The sequence below is a fragment of the Trichechus manatus genome, unplaced genomic scaffold (assembly GCF_000243295.1).
Source record: "Trichechus manatus latirostris isolate Lorelei unplaced genomic scaffold, TriManLat1.0 scaffold00132, whole genome shotgun sequence".
NCBI lineage: Eukaryota > Metazoa > Chordata > Mammalia > Sirenia > Trichechidae > Trichechus > Trichechus manatus.
In genome coordinates this window covers 5,807,011-5,825,439 of record NW_004444068.1, presented here as the reverse complement: position 1 = coordinate 5,825,439, position 18,429 = coordinate 5,807,011, and the positions used below count along the sequence as shown (strand labels likewise).

Sequence of the window (18,429 nt, the reverse complement as noted above, 5' to 3'; positions counted from 1 at the left end):
TAGATTTGCCTATATAAAACAGAATTTCCATAAAATCCTGAAGAAGTTTCTCCTAACAATTCAAGCTGAATTTTGGAATTTTTGTGCTCACACTTGAGTGGTGTCTATTACTCCAATTACCAACTGTGAGACTGAAGTACTAAAGACAATAATTTTCTATTCCCCTGACTCCTTACAACTGTTAAAATATAATTACTGTGGTAAGAAAGAGTTACTCTTGGTTGGCCATGAGACGAATGAAAGGTCTTGGACATACACTTGGCATAAAAATCATTTGTTCGTTTGTTTTTTCCCACTTGGAAAAATGAAAATTTGACAAATGCTGCTTCACTTTGTCCTACCAACTTAATAGGGACAGAATTATTTTTTGAAATTAAAATTAAAGCAGTTTTCTGATTTTGATATTGCTCTAGGGAAACCACTATAAAAATATTCAGAGTGAAATGTGGTTATGGTTTGTGATACATGAAGATTTTTCCATTAAATCACATTTTACTCCTAAGAAGAAATCGTGAGCAGTCCAGTAACACCTAACATGCTCATAGAATTCAGAGGCGTGTTCAAACCAGCCACCAGGAGTTTAGAAAAGAAGGGAGGGGAGCTTTCTTTTATCAGAACTGAACAATTCAGATATTCAGTTCTTACATATAATAAAACAATGGATGCTGTGATCATTAGAGCATTTCTAGATAACAAAACTACCAGTAATTAGATAGTGCTGATTCCTGTATTTGAAGGTTTGCTTTGTAATCATTTTTTTTTTTAATTAGTCCTCATTTTCAATTCCGTCCGTACATCTGCTGCTTAAGGACCCCTGGTGGTGCAGTGGTTAAAGCGCTCAGCTGCCAACCGAGAGGTCCAAGGTTGGAATCCACTAGCCTCTCCACGGTAGAAAGATGTGGCAGTCTGCTTTCTGTTGGAAACTCTATAGGGCAGTTCTACTCTGTCCTATAGGGTCACGATGAGTCAGAATAGACTTGACCTAAGTGAGTTCAATCCTTCCTAAGCCCCTCCCCTGGAGCAGGCCATTCAGCTTCCATAGTAAGTACTACACAACTCTATTGCCCTTTAGATAGCAGGAGGGGAGAAAGAAAAGTCAAAGAAAAGGACAAAGGACTGAGTGATAAAAACTAATTATTAAAATAAATCTGAGTAGCTGGAGCATAAGACATTCTCTGTGTTTGTGTGAGCTACCAAGAACTTTTTTTTTTTTTTTTTTTTGGCTTCCCTATTTGGAAGGGTACTTACAACTTTTCAGAGTAGCATTTCCAGTTCAGCAATACCCTCATCCTTGAACCATGGTAAGAAATGGCTCTTCCACCTTCCCTGATTATGACTGTCAAAAGTGGATCAAGGTAGAGTACACTCTCCATCCTTCCCACGTACCATTCAGTCTTTCCATTTTGACAATTAGTGCATGGCATATGATTACTGACACAAAACTTTGTAAATCAGCATGCAATAATTACTTACTGTGCCCATTTATCCATTCAGTCCATTTAGTACATTTTTGAAGAATTTGATTTGAGAATTTGTATAATTGTATGTTGTAAATCCTACCTTCGATGATGGTGAGAACGCTTCCTGTTTGGATTGATTCTCTTACCTAAGTCCAGAGAACGCCTGTTTTTATAACTAGAAAGAGCAGAAGTCCCTTGCCGGCAGTGAGAGAATTGTTTGGAGAATCCTAGAGGTTGATTCCCAACTGCACTCTTTATGTAGAAATCCCTATTTGCAAAAGGAACTCTTTCTTCTGTGGTTAAAGAGGATTTGGAAATCTGACCTAGTGGGCTGGATGGTGTCGGTCTTCTAAGGAAGTCTGAGCCCTCTCTCCCTTTTTTAATATGAGAATTCGAAAGCAGTGGGGAAGAGAGGTTGCACTTATCACAGCATTGCTAACAGACAGCCTATTACTGTATTTAATAAAAACAGAAACAGCATGAGTATCATAGGCTAATAAAACCTACCTTCTGCACGCTTTAAAAACAGTATGAAGCAGCTTTAACGGAGCTCCCGATAACTAATTTCAAGCATGGCTGTCTAGCGTGCCTGTCACTTCTATTGTCCTTCCAAACTCTTTCAGACATTTTGAGCAGGGAGTGTTAAAGCTAAGAGTTAGCAAGGGTTGTGACATTAATGGTCCAGGAAGGCTTTAGGCACGAGAGGTAGCGATGATTACTGGTGGCTATTTGGAGGACTGCACTGGATCGCTATCATTAAAAATTAAGCGTGGCTTTTGAGGAAGATGTGACAACTACCGGAGGTAGGATTTGCATGTAAAACAAAGGAATCTGTTGCTGTTTTGTGCTTTTTGTTTGCGCTGTGCCCTGTCGGTCGTGAATTGCAGCCAGGTGCGGAGTGAGAAGCAGGAAGGGGAGAGAGGGGGAGTGGGAGACGGTTCTGCTTGGAGCAAAACACGGTGGATAGTATTATGTTTTTTATGGCAGAAATGCCTCGAGGACAAACTGGCTCTGGCGCGGAGCCTGCTGAGTGTGCATTCCACGTTGCTCTTCCCGTGGAGTAGACTGCTTAGAGGTCATGAAGAAAACAGTTCGTTTCTTATCTGTGGTGCCAGCTGGGCTGTTGGTAGGGTTGAGTGAGGACTTTCGTGGGTGGGAGGTATTAAGGTCCCAGAAACATAAAGAGGAAGCTATCCTTAAGACTTGAAACCTGTTAGATAAATATTTTATTCCCATGGTCAGTGTGCTTTGAGAGGTTCAGTGTAATTTTTTATAAGGGGAAATTGGAGGGCAACGACTGATTTCCCTGATACAGAACTATTTGGGGTTGAATTTGTTATAAAAGAAAATTGGGTGCCTCCGTCCATTTTGCATATGGAAAGGCTGATCCACGTTATATTAATGGTTTTGCTAAAGCAGAGCAAGAGTTTTAGACTAAAAGAAGGGGATTTCTCTCTGGTCCTGCTCTTGCTTTCAAACAACTGCCGGGGCTGCAGATGGAAATGGTGATCCGTTAGAGGTTATGGAGGTTATGGACTTGACGTTTTACCTTTTTTATTTTTATTTTTTAAATGAACAGCATGAAAGCATAATTCTCCTTGAGAGATGAGAGGGGCTGTTGGGTTCCCAAGTCCAGTGGATAATGAATGGATTTGCACAGGAACTTACACTGCTTTGTACTTTATTATACAATCAGTAGCGCTCAACCAGAAAAGGAAATGTCAGGAAATGACAGGCTGAGATGTTTAAAGGAAAAAATGCAATGATCAGAAGCCAGTGGTTCCCAACTTGATCAATGGTGCAAGTTTCAGTGTTTGTCATTGCATATGACCCTCAGTGTGAAGTGGCCGAAACGTAGTGAGTTTCTCAGGGCTATTGCGTTGTTTGCCGGATTGACTTCCTAACTCCAAGATGCAGAGATGCTACTTTATATTTTGGAAAACTCTATATTCTGATGGATTGACTTGGTTATAACAAATGGCAAAGATAGATTAAATAACTGCATATTTAAAAGAATGTAATATTCTTCAAATGCTTCTAAAACCTCTATATTAATACGATATTAACTAGGAATAAAAGTGAAAGACAATTATAGTATGTTTTCAGCTAAATACTGAAATTAAGGCAAAGTGGGGCTTTTGCTCTTCTCTGATGCAGTTAAGTACGTACCTTTGTGAGCTTCTGTGTATATACTGCCACTCACATACAAAGTTGAAATCATTGCTCCACGGTGGGTAGGATTGGTACTTAAAGTTGTGTGTCTTTTTTCTTAATAGTATGATGGATATTACTGAACCATCTGAACTCTTTTAGCTGATCTTTATATGACCAAGAGCACATGTCCCTGAGAGGACTGTCTGGAGCTTCTGGTGCAATTGATGGCTATGACGAAGTTTTGTGCTTCTGTGTGGCCAGTGAAATGTGTGGCCTTGACCTTGTAAAGTCCCATTCTCTAGGCAACTGAGCTCTCCATTCAAGAATTCAAATATAGGAGTGAGAGCATGCAATACACAAACAGAAGCACACGCACATTTTTTACTCACTGTTATCAGAAGTTCACAACTGAATATTCTATTGGATTCATTAATTGCATTTATTTTAAAACAAATTTCATGTCTCTGGTCTTACAAATATCTTCTGAATCTAATCACCTCAAGTAATTATTTTTTTAGAGGCAATTCATGCCGTAAAAGTTGTCAGCAGGAGAAGTTATTTTCCTCTGGTCATGTTCATGACACTTTACTGATAAACTGCACTGATTTTTCATAATTTTCCCAGATTTATGAAAAAATTACCATTTTAATGTTATATGTGTCTAAACTATACCCCCATAACATGAAAAATATAGGAGAGATGTGGCAATTTTTGACTTTGTAAGCTGTGGAGAAAACTAGACCAAATAATTTAGTCAAAACAATCTACTTTGTGTCACACATTAATTTAGTTGTCTGTTGACATTGGCAGACATCAACTGAAACATTTCCAGTTATCCTTCTTTTCAGTTTCTGCTATATCTAGTAACGAAAAACCAACAATTCTCTAGCTATTTAGAAAGAAAAAGACTGGAATTCACCCTGACATAAAAAATAAGCAAAGGTTTAGTCATTCTTGTTTTCTCAGTCCCCATGGGTAGCACAGTCATCATATCAGTCACCAAGACACTTAGCATCCAGAGTCGTCCTTGTCCTCTGTCTCCCTCACATACACACACAGTCATCCTTCTACTTTATTGGTAGATATTGGACCACACATTTCTCAAACTAACACAATCTTCTCTTTGATCATCTCCTTCTCTCATCAAAATATAATAAAAAATGCATCTTCCAAAGCTCTTGATCCTATCGTATGAAATCAAAAAGCAGACTATAACAATGTATATATAATATAGTCCTAATTTTGTCGATATATGTGTATTGTGAAAACAAAGAACTAGAAAATGAGTACCAAAATGTTAGCAGTGGTTATCTCAGTGTGGAGATATTTGTGCATTTTATTCTCTTTACTCATTAATATGGTTACTAAATCTATTTCAAAGAGTGTGTATTATATTAGCAGCCACAAGAAGACTGCAGCTTATCCATGCCTCCCTTTCCAGCCATGTTGCCATTTTTTCCCATTGCCATACTTCATATCACCCTCTACTTCTTCACTCTAAATTTCAAAGTTATTTGTTGGTTCAAGAAGAACTGAGCAGAGATGCCATTTCCCTGTCAGAGCCCTTTCCTCATTGGGTTTTTTGGCACATGTCATGAAAAACTCAGTGTCATCATTTCTCAGAAACCGAATCTACCCCTTGACTCAGGTTTCCTCAGAGAGGTGATAATATATATACATAGAGACAGAGACAGAGATAGCGATACACACACACATTCTCCTTATTTTACAGAGAATTTTCTCAATCTCCTTTGCTGGTTCTTCATCATCCCCTAAATCTTTAAATTTTGGAGTGCCTCATGGCTCAACTTGAAACCCCTTCTTTACCTATGCTTACTCCCTAGAAGAGTCCAATCCAGACTCAAAACCTTAAAACTATCCATACATAGACAGCTCATAAGTTCTAACTTCCACACTTCTATCCAACTACCTAAATAACATTTCCACTTGGGCATCTTATAGGAATCTTGCAGTTAACATGTTCACAATCAAATTTCTGAATTTTCACAGAAAATGCACTCTTTCCATAATTTCTCCCATTTTAGTAAATGGCAACTCCATTCTTGCAGTTTCTTTTCAGAAGGAGTATCTTGAAGTCATCTTTGACTTCTCTTTCCTTCATATCTCATATTCAATCCAACAGAAAACTCCATTGCCCTTACCTTCAAAATATATCCAGAATTCAATTACTTACCATTTCTATTGCTATCACTCTGGGTCAAGTTACTACCAACTCTTACCTAGATAATTCCAATATTTTCATAATTGGTCTCTTAATTCTGCAACTCCCTGACCCCATAAACACATTATATTCTGCACCCAACATCAGTGGTCATTTGAAAATTGATGTTAAATCATAATATCCCCTGCTCAAAAGCCTCCAATATCTTCTCATCTGACTCCAAATAAAAGCCAAATCCTTACAATGGCCCACAAGGCCACCATGCATGACTCACTCCCCTAGTTCCTCTCTGAAATCTTCTGTTAATCTCTCACTCCACTTCCACCACACTGGCCTTCTGGCTGCTCCTCAAACCCACCACACATTCTCACATCTCAGGATGTTTGTCACTGCTGTGCCCCTGCCTAGAAAAGTCTTCCCCTAGATATACAAATGACTCAGTACCTTACTTCCTTCAGGTCTCTGCCCAAATGTCATTTTATCGGAGAAGATTTTCCTGAAAATCATCTTCCAAATCACATCCTACTGCACACCTTCTATGTCCAGTCCCTGCTTTCTTTTTCTCAGTGTTGTTGTTGTTGTTAAGTGCTGTCAAGTCAGTTCTAACTTATAGTGACAGAATGAAACACTGCCCAGTCCTGCGCCATCCTCACAATTGCTGGTAGGCTTGAGCCCATTGTTGCAGCCACTGTGTCAATCCATCTCGTTGAGGGTCTTCCTTTTCTTCACTGATCCTCTACTTTACCAAGCATGATATCCTTCTCAAGGGACTGATCCCTCCTGATACTATGTCCAAGGTGTGTGAGACGTAGCTTCGCTATTCTTGCTTCCAAGGAACATTGTGGTAGTACTTCTTCCAAGACAGATTTGTTCGTTCTTTTGGCAGTTCATGGTGTATTCAATATTCTTCACCAACCCCACAATTCACAGGTGTCAGTTCTTCTTCAGTCTTTCTTATTTATCTTCCAGCTTTCACATGCATATAAGACGATTGCAAACACCATGGCTTGGGTCAGGCGCACCTTAGTCTTCAAGGTGACATCTTTGCTTTCCAACAATTTAAAGAGGTCTTTTGTAGCAGACCATATTCCCCTAACACATTTTATGTTCACTTTTTATTGTGTATCTCCCTCCTGCTAGAATGTAAACTCTATGAGAGCAAGGATTTTGTATTGTTTCCTGAAGTATCCACACCACCTAGAATAAACCTGTTGCCATTGACTTGATTCCGACTCATAGCGACCCTATAGGGCAGAGTAGAACTGCCCCATAGGGTTTCCAAGGAGAAGGTGGTGGATTCAAACTGCTGACCTTTTAGTTAACAGCCGTAGCTCTTAATCACTGTGCCACCACCTAGAATAGGGCCTCTTAAAATAGTAGGTGCTCAATAACTGTTTGTCAAATTTATGAAGAAATCATTGAACAGAGGAATTGAATGTTTTGAATATAGGAATGTGAACAGATTCGAATCAAAATCTATCAGTAACGTTAGACTTCATGCCTAAGTTTTTCATCTTCAGGCTCAAGCTCTGTCTCATAACACCTTGCTGTCTTTTCCAAAGAGAAAGACCCCAAATACCTTCAAGAAAGTCAAGGAAATTTATCAAGATGATTTTCCTTCTCCTCTTTACACAAGGAAGAAAAAAATCACATCACTGATTCCAATCTATGTCAAAGCAAATAAAAATTCAATTTGGTTGAATTTGATCTCATCCAAAAGATGTCTTCTATTTCAAAAAGGACATTTTGACAGATCTCCTACACAAATGACTATGCAGGTAGACGTGTCCTATATTTTCTCTGACCTACCCTAGTGAAGAGGGAAGGGATGGTCAAACCAGGTTGGATGTAGGGTTGGGGTCAATATGCTATTCTGGGCATATAAGCCCCAGTAGCCTGTGTGGCAATCAACCCACAATAATCAATAATTATACAATTTATTTGCATTCTCTCAAAATCAGCATAGAGAGTCTCATTGTCCACCTATCAGTGACCGTCTCTACAATCATAAAATAAAAGTTTTCAAACAATTGAAGTATAATAAAATAATTTTATTCTCCAAATTGGGTATAAATAGTAATGCCTACTATTTCTAGAGTGCTTTGCAGTCTAGAAAGACAGTGTGATGTGCATAGGATATAACACCTGAGAAAAGCACAATCTTCCAGAATATATAGACCTTGTCTGATTTCCACCATCTCTACTTCATACCTATGTGAACTTAAGCAAATTGTTTGTTTTCTTTTGTTTTATTTTTTTAATCTCACAGACCCTCCATTTCCTCATCAGAAATTGGTGATAGTAATACTTCAGTAATGCTTAAATGTAATAATATATGCAAGGGCCCCAACAGAGTACCTGATACAGAGGAGATGCTTAAAAAGTAACACTTTCCTTGTTAGTATTGTCATTTAATCTTCACAGCATCCCTGGGCAGTGGATATTATAATTTCCATTGAACAGATAGGAAAACTAAAGTGTAGAGAAGTTTATCAATTTAGGAATTGCTAGAGGTCTAAGAGCTAATAAGGTCTCTAAATTTACTCTCCATTCAGCCACAGAGACTGTTGGTAAATAGAATATCAGATGGACCATCTTAAATGTTATTCAGTGACCGAAGGTTGCCAGTGATTGGGGGAATTTTTTTAGAAAGGAGGATCTAAAGAAGAGATTTTTCTTTCCTCTGTGAACAATATGGGTGTCTTATGTTTTCCTTCCCTAAACAAAAAGTAGATTTATACTTCTGGAAATAACTTAACTGACTGCAAGTTTACCCATTAAGAAAAACCTCAGTCTTTTAGACAAACACCACAATAGAGCTGGAGTGTCGGGGCAGCAGCTTCACAGCCCTGTAGACTTTGATTTGAATCCCAGCTCTGTCGGTTGCCAGTGGTTTAACCCTACTTAGCCTTCTTTTCCTCTGTTGATATGTAGACAGTAATAGTACATCACTTGTGAGATTGCTGTGAGGATTAAAGGAGATAATCTATGCATAGCTGTCAGCACCATGCTTGGCACAAATTAAGTGCGTAGTAAATATTACCTATTAGAAGCCCTGGTTGCACAGTGGTTAAGAGCTCAGCTGCTAACCAAAAGGTTGGCAGTTGGAATCTTCCAGATGCTCCTTGGAAATTCTGTGAGGCAGTTCTACTCTGCCCTATAGGGTCACTCTGGTCAGAATTGACTCGACGGCAACGGGTTTTTATAATGTTAACTATTATTATCAAAAATGAAACTTTCAACATTAATGATAGATATGTGTATATATACATATTGATTATATAATTGATATATATATTATGACGCTGAGAGATTTGGTTGAAATTATCTCCTTCAGTTTTTATTCCTTGGTATTGCTCATCTCCACATTCATTCAACTGATCTCATTTAAGTGTCAACGTGCCACTTAGGAGTTTAAGGCTTTTGAGCATCTGACCAGCACCAGAAACAGATTTTCCTGAAATGTGCGGCATTTGCTCATTTCCTAGTGGGACCAAAATGAAAAAGGTAATTCTGGAAAAATTGAGTAAATATCTGCTTCTCCAAGATACGGGACCCAATTTTATAGACTCATGTGCCCACGACAGTTAGAACTTCAACTGAGTACCTTTCCCCAGGCTTGTCAGTCTCCAGCTTCAACACTTCCAGTGTCTTCCTCACTCTGTAGCTGCACCGGCTTAATCACTAGTAAACTGACCAGAAGGAGGAGTGTGCACATTCACACAGTGGGAATTCAGTGCGCAACGTGCGTGAAATGGGCAATTAGCATCATCAATTACTCTAGATTAAGCATAACTAATCTCTGAATACAAATGGAGTTTCATTTAATTGCTCAATAAAAATATCAGCATCTCCAATTAGTCTATTGAGAAACTCTCAAATAGTGATTTACTACCCTGGTTAAACGTTTCTTTTCTTTAATCAATTCTGAACTTCATCCTGCACCAAATAGCTCCTCACTTTTCAGATCCCTGAACGTTGGTTTTGCCCAGCTGATGATTATACTGTGGTGGGTGTTTCCTTTAATATCTTGACATTTCTCAAAACCACCTCTGGAATTGCAACTGGTCCAAACATTAGCATCACCCTTAAAAAGTATGGATACACCATTGTCATAAAAATGCCACAGAATTTTCAAAGGTTTATTTATTTATTTTATTATTATCTTCAGAAGATGTCACTCCTCTGTGCTCCAAGAATACCCTGTGCATAGTTCTACCATGGCCCTTATCACACTGTGTTCTGATCTTTGGTTCACTTATCTGGCTCCCCCATTAAACTGGAAGTCCCTGGGAGGTTAAGGACTGGGCTATAGTCATCACAATATTTCCAGTGTTTAGCAGAACTCCCGGCAGTAGTTAATGTTCAGTAAGTGTTTCTTGAATGAATGAATCAGTGACATCTATACTAGATTTCTCAGTGTTCAGTTTGACCTAAGGAGGGTAAATGACAAAAGGGACAGATAAATCACACACCCCAGAAATACAGAGCTGCATGGAGCTATTTTATAATCATAAAGCACTGGACCTGCCATGTGCTCCCTCGCCTCTTATTCACCTGTCCTTCACATTTTCTTCACATTCTCAGCCCCATATCAGATGCTTATTCTGACTGTTTCCCCACCCCTTCCTCTGTGCTGTTTGCCCATAGCTGCTACCCTATCTTTCTAAAGAACATGGTAGAGCCTTCCATTCAAAGCCAACTTCGAGTCTGACAGCCTCAGACTGCAAAAGCCTAAAACCCCGCCTTGTCAAAGCCAGGTGACAGATGAGCTTGGGAAGGGGAGGAAATACGTCAGCTGTCAAAATGTCAAGCTTACTGACTTCTTAGGAAAGAAATGGAAGATGCTTATAATACTGGGCAGGAGGGCTTTGGGTTACATTTGCCAGCATTTGTACTAAACAGAGAAAATGTCAGGTGAAGCCCACATACAGGTTCCTTGTCACCTTGATGCTTTCCTGAGTGTGAAATTAAAACTCCAGAATATTCTGGACACGGGAGCTCATTTTCGGTTTTCAACAAACCCATTCAATGAGTAAGAAAGAATAGTTAGGCAAGTAGTAAAATATGGAATTAAAATTTAAAAGTATAATTTCTAGGCCAGAAAATTAGGCAATAAATTCCTTGAGAGCGGACACTAGGCTTTTATAATTCTTAGGTGAAAAGAATTGTATTAAAGACATATGATGTTTATTTTTTTAAATAACTTTTTTATCATTGTAAAAATATGTATAACACAGCACTTGCCAATTTAACGTTTTTCATGTGTACAATTTAGTGACATCAATTACATTCATCATGTTGTGCAACCATCACCAATATCCATTGCCAAATTTCCATCACCATAAACAGAAACTCAAAACAGGAAATAAAAAAAAAATTGCAGAACTTTTTTTTTAAAAAAAGCAGAAAAAAACTTTTGGATGGTTATATATCTTTGTTTTTATACTGCTTAGGTGAATAGAACTCTATTAAATGTATATGATGCTTTTTTAAAAAAAAACTTCTTTTTGATTGCTATACCGTCTCCCCTTTACCCTACCCCTGAGGTAAACACATACTAGAGAATCAGGTAAATGTCTTGTCTTTATTTACCAAGCTACTTGACTGGGGATTTAGGATCTGGAAACCACACGAATCTTAATTCTGCTGAATCCCCATTGTGTGCTATGGTGTGGATGGGGGAAGGAAGGGCTTGTGAGTCCCAATGTTGCCTGTTTATTCATAGGGTCTGATTACTCACAGGCATTCCCATGATTTGAAATGATTTACCAAACCAATTCATATATGTTTCTCCCAAAGGAAGTTTCAGATTGGAAACTTCTCCAAATAAAGCCCTCACTATAGTATGTGTGTCTAGGGAATTCCACTGTGCTTTGTGACATAGTTCAGGACTTTATAAATGATAAGTTTGGTTTTGTCATACTGCTGAAGTCTTTTTTTATTAAATTTTTTACTGAAAATCTGGTAAAGGTCAAGCATCTGACTCTGTAACTCTTATCCCCAAAGAAAAGTATTTTTCCCAATGAAACTCTTGGAAATTTAAAAATAGCCAGCAATTCAAATGCAAATCTAGAATGTTTCTTGCTTTGCATCAGATGCAGATGATCATTCTGGACATGCTGCATAAGGCACTTTATGAGAAGGAAAGAGAAGCCATTGGCAAATCTCACTCATGACATAATTCTTGAATGTTTAGAGTCTGCTTTTGTAAAAGCATTGAAAATCTCAGACCACGGAGCTTCGTCAAATCTCAGAATATGTAGCTTCAACAAACTGAACTGAAACTCTCTCAGAGGGATTGTATTTTTGTAGTTCTGAAATCATTGATTGTCTTTGGGTTTTTGTGTTTTTTTTAACAATATATTCTGAATCAAGGAATTAGGGGAAAAAGAAAAGAAGAGAAAAACACAACATCCAGAACAAACAGAACATCTTCTAACTTTAAAGGCTGAATTACAGCAGGATCCAGTTTTTTTCCCTCTGTGAGGATCATGAATGACTGGTATAACTTTGCTTCCTAGTGTTCTTATTTGGTCCTGTGTGGTGCTTGGGAACAGCCATGTTACCATCTCTAAAAGCAAATAGTTATCTTGAAGACTCAAGGTAACTACTTGCTTTAAAACATAAAAGTAGAATAGCACAGAACTGTTTTTGTTGGAATGAATCAAAAGAAAAGTTGAGAGAGGGAAATGAAGTTAATAGTTACAAAGGAAGGAATGCTTAGATAATATTTTACAAATTTCAGAAAATCTTTTTTGGATGTGGAAAAGATAATAGCCTTGGTACAGAGAAAACTAACTAGAGTATGTTTATTATAGCCTGTTTCTCCATCTTCTAAGTCAATTTCCCATTGACAAGAGGGTTTAGTGTCTGCTTGAACTGAAACTGGGGGAAAAAAAAAGAAACTATCGTGAAGAAAAGAGAAGATGTGCTATAAAAGGACACGCCTGTGCAACAAGTTGTCTTGGGTGTAATTTTGATTTCAGAGACACAAAGGCATTTAGTATGTTTACTAAGAGAAGCTTCTTCCCCAGACCTGTGAATGTGTTCAGGGGTCCACTTTCCTTTAAAAAAAAAAAGAAAAGTAAATCATTCTCTATCCTGCTACCCTTTCATTTCTCAGCCCTTATTTCCTGTGCATTCATTCACTTAATCACACGTTTATTCTACTACATTTATCGAACATTCACTAAGGACTAAGCACTGGGATGGGTACTGAGGTTATAATGCTGAGCCAACTCAGAAATAACCCTCGCCTTGGAGGTTACACTCCTGGAGGAGAAAGGCACTATTCAAATAATTTCACAAATAAATGTACAATTACAAATGTCATAAGTGCTAAGAGATTATTTAATTGGAGACATTAACGTAGTCAAGCATGTCAGAGAAAGGTTTTCTGAGGAAAAGAGGACGGAGATGCTAAATAAAGAAGCACGAAAATTAAAAAAAAAAGAGCAAACGTGAAAGCAGCAGGGGTTAGAGGAGAAGGTTTATAGGCAGAGAAAAGAATGTGCAATGGTAAAGTATAGCTTATTCAACAAACATTTGTCAAGTGTCGTGTGTGTGTGTGTGTGCGTGTGTGTGTGTGTGTGTGTGTGTATGAGAGAGAGAAAAACAGAGAGAGAGAAACAGAAAGAGAGAGAGAGAAGTTTCCTGTCATCATGGAGCTTACATTCTAGTGAGGAGGAGTAATAGAAATAAAGAAAAACAGAGGGAGGGAGGAAAGAATGAAGGAAGGAAGAGAGAAGTAAAAGAAGCCTGTTACAGAGATTAGGTGTAGACTATACCTCTGATCACGTGACTGGATGGCAGGGACCAAGCAGCATGTGGACAGAGATAAGGCTGGAGAGGAAGATCTGGACCTGGCTTTGTAGGATTTTACAGGACACATTGTGTTGTTTGCTTATTATTCTAAGAGCAAAAGAAAGTCATCAAAAGTATTAAGCAGGGAGCTGACAATGTATTTGTGCTTTGCAAAGATATCTCTAACTGTAATGTGGTGATCAAAATGAAGAAGGGCAAGAGTGGATGCCAAGAGCCAGTTGAAAAGTAATGTTGTAGTAATCCGGATGGTGGTGGCTTGGACCAGTAGCAGTGAGATGGCAAAAAAGTGGCTGGAAGGAGACATGGTTAGGAGAGTTGATTATGGGCTAAATTTGAGAAAATGGAAGAATAAAGAGATATCAAGGCTTTCTGGCTTGAATAACTGGAAGTTATAGAATACTGGAAAGGGACTCAAGTTCTCTTTCACCTAAAAAAATTGAAATTGTAGCCTATACTCACTACTTCCACTTCCTACTTCCCACTCATTTTTTAAGGTGCTGGTGTATGAATTCTGGCCACTCTGCTTTCCGACAACTGCTTTCCTAACTTTTTCAAGGATCTCTTTATCAAATGACTTGTTGGCCTTCTCAAAGTCCTCATGATCTCTCTACAGCATTCAGAACTATGGAACCCCCCCCTTTTTTTTTTCCATTGAAATCCTGGCTTTAATTATATTTCACTTTCCCGATACCTATCCTATCTTACAGTTCTTTCTAATTTTGTCTCCTTTATTGAAAACTCTTTTTCTTTCTCTTATTTCTTAAAACATATTCAGTAATTTCAAATATCATCTATGTACACTTAATTCCAAAACCATCTCTCCAGCTGTGACCTTGCTCCCAAACCCAAGCCCTAGGTTGTCTACTACCTAGTAGACAATTTCCTGTAACTGCCATCTTTACACTTCAAAATTCACTTGCCAGAACTAAACACAGTCAATACCTAATAAATTCACTCAGCCTCGTGTTTCTATTTATGGCACAACCAATCTTTCAGACACCTAGATTTTAAAGCCAAGATGTGTCTTTGAATCCTACTATAACTATAGACCTAATGGGCCTGAGTCCTATTGATTCTTCTTTTAATAGAACCTTTTACATCTGTGCTTTTATTCCTCCTCATACAAATAAAGCCCTGTTAATCTCACCCATTGACTCTTATGATAGTTTACCAAGTAGTCTCCTTGCCTCTAGTCTGATTTTTTTTCAAAGTGGGGCCGTTGAATCACCTGCACCAAAATTATCTGGGGGAGCTATTAAAAAATATCAATTCATGTGGCCTTTATTTAATCAGCTTTAAAAAAAATAATAATAAGGACCAGGAAAGTTAGAAACATGATAGGTGAATCTATCACACATAAATATTGAGAAAAACTACTCTAATTTTAATATTTTCCTGCTCCTGTTTTCTTCTATGTAGAGCTTCCAAATAAATAGTTCTAAAGCATGACTTTCATCATGGGAGTTCCATGATCAAAGTCCTTCAGTGGTTCTCACTTAGGGTCCTATGAGTCAGAATCAACTCGATGGTGACAAGTTTGGTTTGGTTTTTTGACTCTTCAAATATTGCTATCACATCCTCATGCCTCTGTCCCTTGGCCTCATGCATTTCAAAGTCTTGGAGAGATCTCCTTCCCCTTTCATTTTCATCTGAGAGATTCCTAACAATCCTTAAATGGTCTCTAATGAATAAAGCCTCCCTTGTCCCCTTTCCCTTTTCTTCTCTTCTCTTCCATTTCTCTCCCTCCAAGTTGAAAGTGACCTCTCCATTCTATGAACTTTCTCAGCAGGTTTTACCTTTTGCTACTTCCTTGTCACATAGTCAAAAACACACATAAACTTTTTTTTTTCTACTTACAAATTTCATGAAGATACAAATTATATTTTATAAAAAGGTTGATTAACGGAATAGAAATTGCATTGTCCTAGGTTTGAAATCCACCTAGCAGGTGTCCTTGGGCAAATCATTTAACTGCTCTGAATTTCATTGTCTCCATTTGTTAAGTGGGGCACTAATAGAATTTTGTTCAGTTTAAGCTGAGATGTCCTGTAAAAAAAATTAAGTCATGAAATTGTTAATATTCAACTATTTTTACCTATAAAAATAGCAATGTTATAATGTCTAGTAGTAGTCCTTTATATTTTAGTACACATTCCTTTGAAATATCTTTGGGTCCTATACTATGCTTTACATCCACTTCATCCATCAGGTCCTTGCCCACTGAATATAATAATGTCATTGTTACTGGCCTGAAGAGATGATTAGAAACAAGAAGAGAGAGAACTCCATTAACACCAAGTAGGCAAACTATTAACACACCACAGTGTTTGCCCTTGCCTATTCGTTTTTCACAGCAGGTGAACAAACAACAATTTTAAGAATAAGCTAAAGCAAGCTCTTTTCTAATGAAGGAATCCTGTTAAATAAAGGTCAGCAGGAAAAGTAACAACACTCATTGTCTCTTGTTTATGGTCTATCTGGGCATCACGCAAACTTGCCCAAATTTCTCTCCTGTGTATGACCTTATCTAGAGTTGATCTAAAAAACATTCCATTCTGCACTTGCTAGGATTCTCTGTCATTAATCAGAGTAAACCAAGAAACCAAACCCATTGCCATAGAGTCAATTCCGATTCATAGTGACCCTATTTGTTGTTGTTGTTGTTAGGTGCCGTTGAGTTGGTTCCGACTCATAGAGACACTATGCACCACAGAACAAAACACTACTCAGTCCTGCACCATGCTTACAATCGTTGTTATGCTTGAGCTCATTGTTGTAGCCACTATGTCAATCCATCTCATTGAGGGTCTTCTTCTTTTTCACTGACCCTGTACTTTACCAAGCATGATGTCCTTCTCCAGGGACTGATCCCTCTTGAGATCCTATAGGATAGAGTAGAACTGCCACATCTTTCTCCTGAAGAGCGACTGGTGGGTTCAAACCACCGACCTTTTGGTTAGCAGCCGAGCACTTAACCACTACGTCACCAGGGCTCCTTATTAATCAGAATGGCGATGGCATTTTCAAATGCAACAAAATGATGTTAGATTTCACTAATTCGATGGTAAAGTGGGAGATCATCTTCTAGAAAAAATTAACAGGCAAAATCAAGTTTCACTGACATTAAAGGGCTAAGTAGATAGTGAGGAAGCATACCATTCCTTCACAGAAATATCTTTCCCCAAAAGGAAAGCAAGAGTGAGGGCTGTTGACAAAGATCCAGTAGGATGCAGGAGAAGGTATGGATACTCTTTTGTTCAAGAGGCTGGGTCTGGTGTCTCTTGGTAGTTATAAACCAGCTTCTTACCTTACTTTGTAGGTTTCACATTGAATACATACTGAATTCATCTCCAAGTATTCTTATAAATGTGTGATGGACATCATCACCCCCATTTTAAGACAGGGAAACTGAAGTTCGAAAACATCGAAATCCTGTCTTAAGTCATACAGCCAGTAAATGGCAAAGCCAGGCTTCCCACCCAGTTCCTCTAACTCTCAACCCAACATTCTTCTTCCTAGGCCTCACTGTGTGACATAAGTATGAATCCATCACCCTGCCTCTGGAGCCTACTTCACCAAAACTTGGGCATTTCTGGAGACAGTCTGGGGGCTGAAACCACGGGAAAATATCTATTCATTTTTGATGTGGTCACTGCTAACAATAAGACCTTAAAAATGCCAACAATGATACCCAACATTTATTAAGCACTTTGTATATAGCAGGCACTTTATGCAACAATAGCATATGCTACAGCTTGTAACCCCTTATTAAGTGCAAGGCATGGTGCTTAGCACTTTACATGCATTCGTCATTTAAATCTCAGAAACATCCTAACAATGAGTGCTAATTCTAGTCCCATTTACACTGGAGAAAACTGAGGCTGAAAAAGAGTAATTCACATGTCCAAGAGAATACAACTTAGAGGTGGCTGCTATGGATTGAATTGTGTCCCCCAAAATGATATGCTGAAGTCCTAACCCCTTTACCTGTAGTGTGACCTCGTTTGGATATAGGGTCTTTGTCTAAAGATGTTGTCAGTTAAGAGGCCATACAGGAGGAGGCGGGGCCAAGATGGCAGAGTAGTCAGATGCTTCTGGAGGACCCGCTTACAACAAAGACCCAAAAAAACAAGTAAATCAATTATATATGGCAATCTGGGAGCCCTGAACATCAAAGGCAGAGTTGAGGAAGTGTACTGAGTGGCAGGGGGTGGGAGAGATGGTTCGGAAGCAGCAAGGAGTTGCCAGACCTGAGCCAGAGAGAGCCTGAGCCCTTCAGGCCTGATCAGCTTATGAGTGAGCAGTGAGGCAGGCAAGCAGCGGTGCTCGGGAGGTACGTTTTCTGCAGCAGGAGAGACCCACCGCCAGAGAGTCTACACAGCCACCCAGAACCAGTGAGAAGCAGCCCTGAATCAGTGAAAGATAAGTACTTATGTATGGCCTACTGAGTGGATCAAAAACATCCCCCTTAGGGAAAAACCTCTCTCCCATTTACCTCCCCACTCCCTGCTCTGCACTGGGTCCCAGACCAGCTTCAGCAATTGCCGAGTCCCCTGGGCCAGAAGTAGGATCCATCACATGCCCGCAGCCATTCTCCCTGCCTTGGAGAGTGAACAAATTAACAAACACGAAAAAGTAAAATGCCAGCTCCCCTAACCCAGGAACCCAGGGTAGGCACAGCTCCTTTGCCTAGGCACAGACATAAGGGATCCATGGACTTTGAGTGCCCTTCCCCCTGCATAGACATGTGTGGGCCCATTTCAACAGTGTAGGCCCTCATTACCACAGTACAACAGGGTATATACC

At 38.9% G+C, this 18,429-nt stretch overlaps 1 protein-coding gene across 1 annotated transcript in view; it reads left to right on the top strand.

Moving 5' to 3' along the window:
* The first annotated feature begins 1,330 nt into the window (after window positions 1-1,330).
* The window catches only part of KCNMB2 (potassium calcium-activated channel subfamily M regulatory beta subunit 2), a 291,359-nt gene continuing 274,260 nt past the window's right edge, over window positions 1,331-18,429 (top strand). Inside the window, exon 1 of the mRNA XM_004385093.3 lies at window positions 1,331-2,263. The gene's annotated coding sequence lies outside the window, so the exon portion shown is untranslated. The remainder of the gene's footprint in view (window positions 2,264-18,429) is intronic.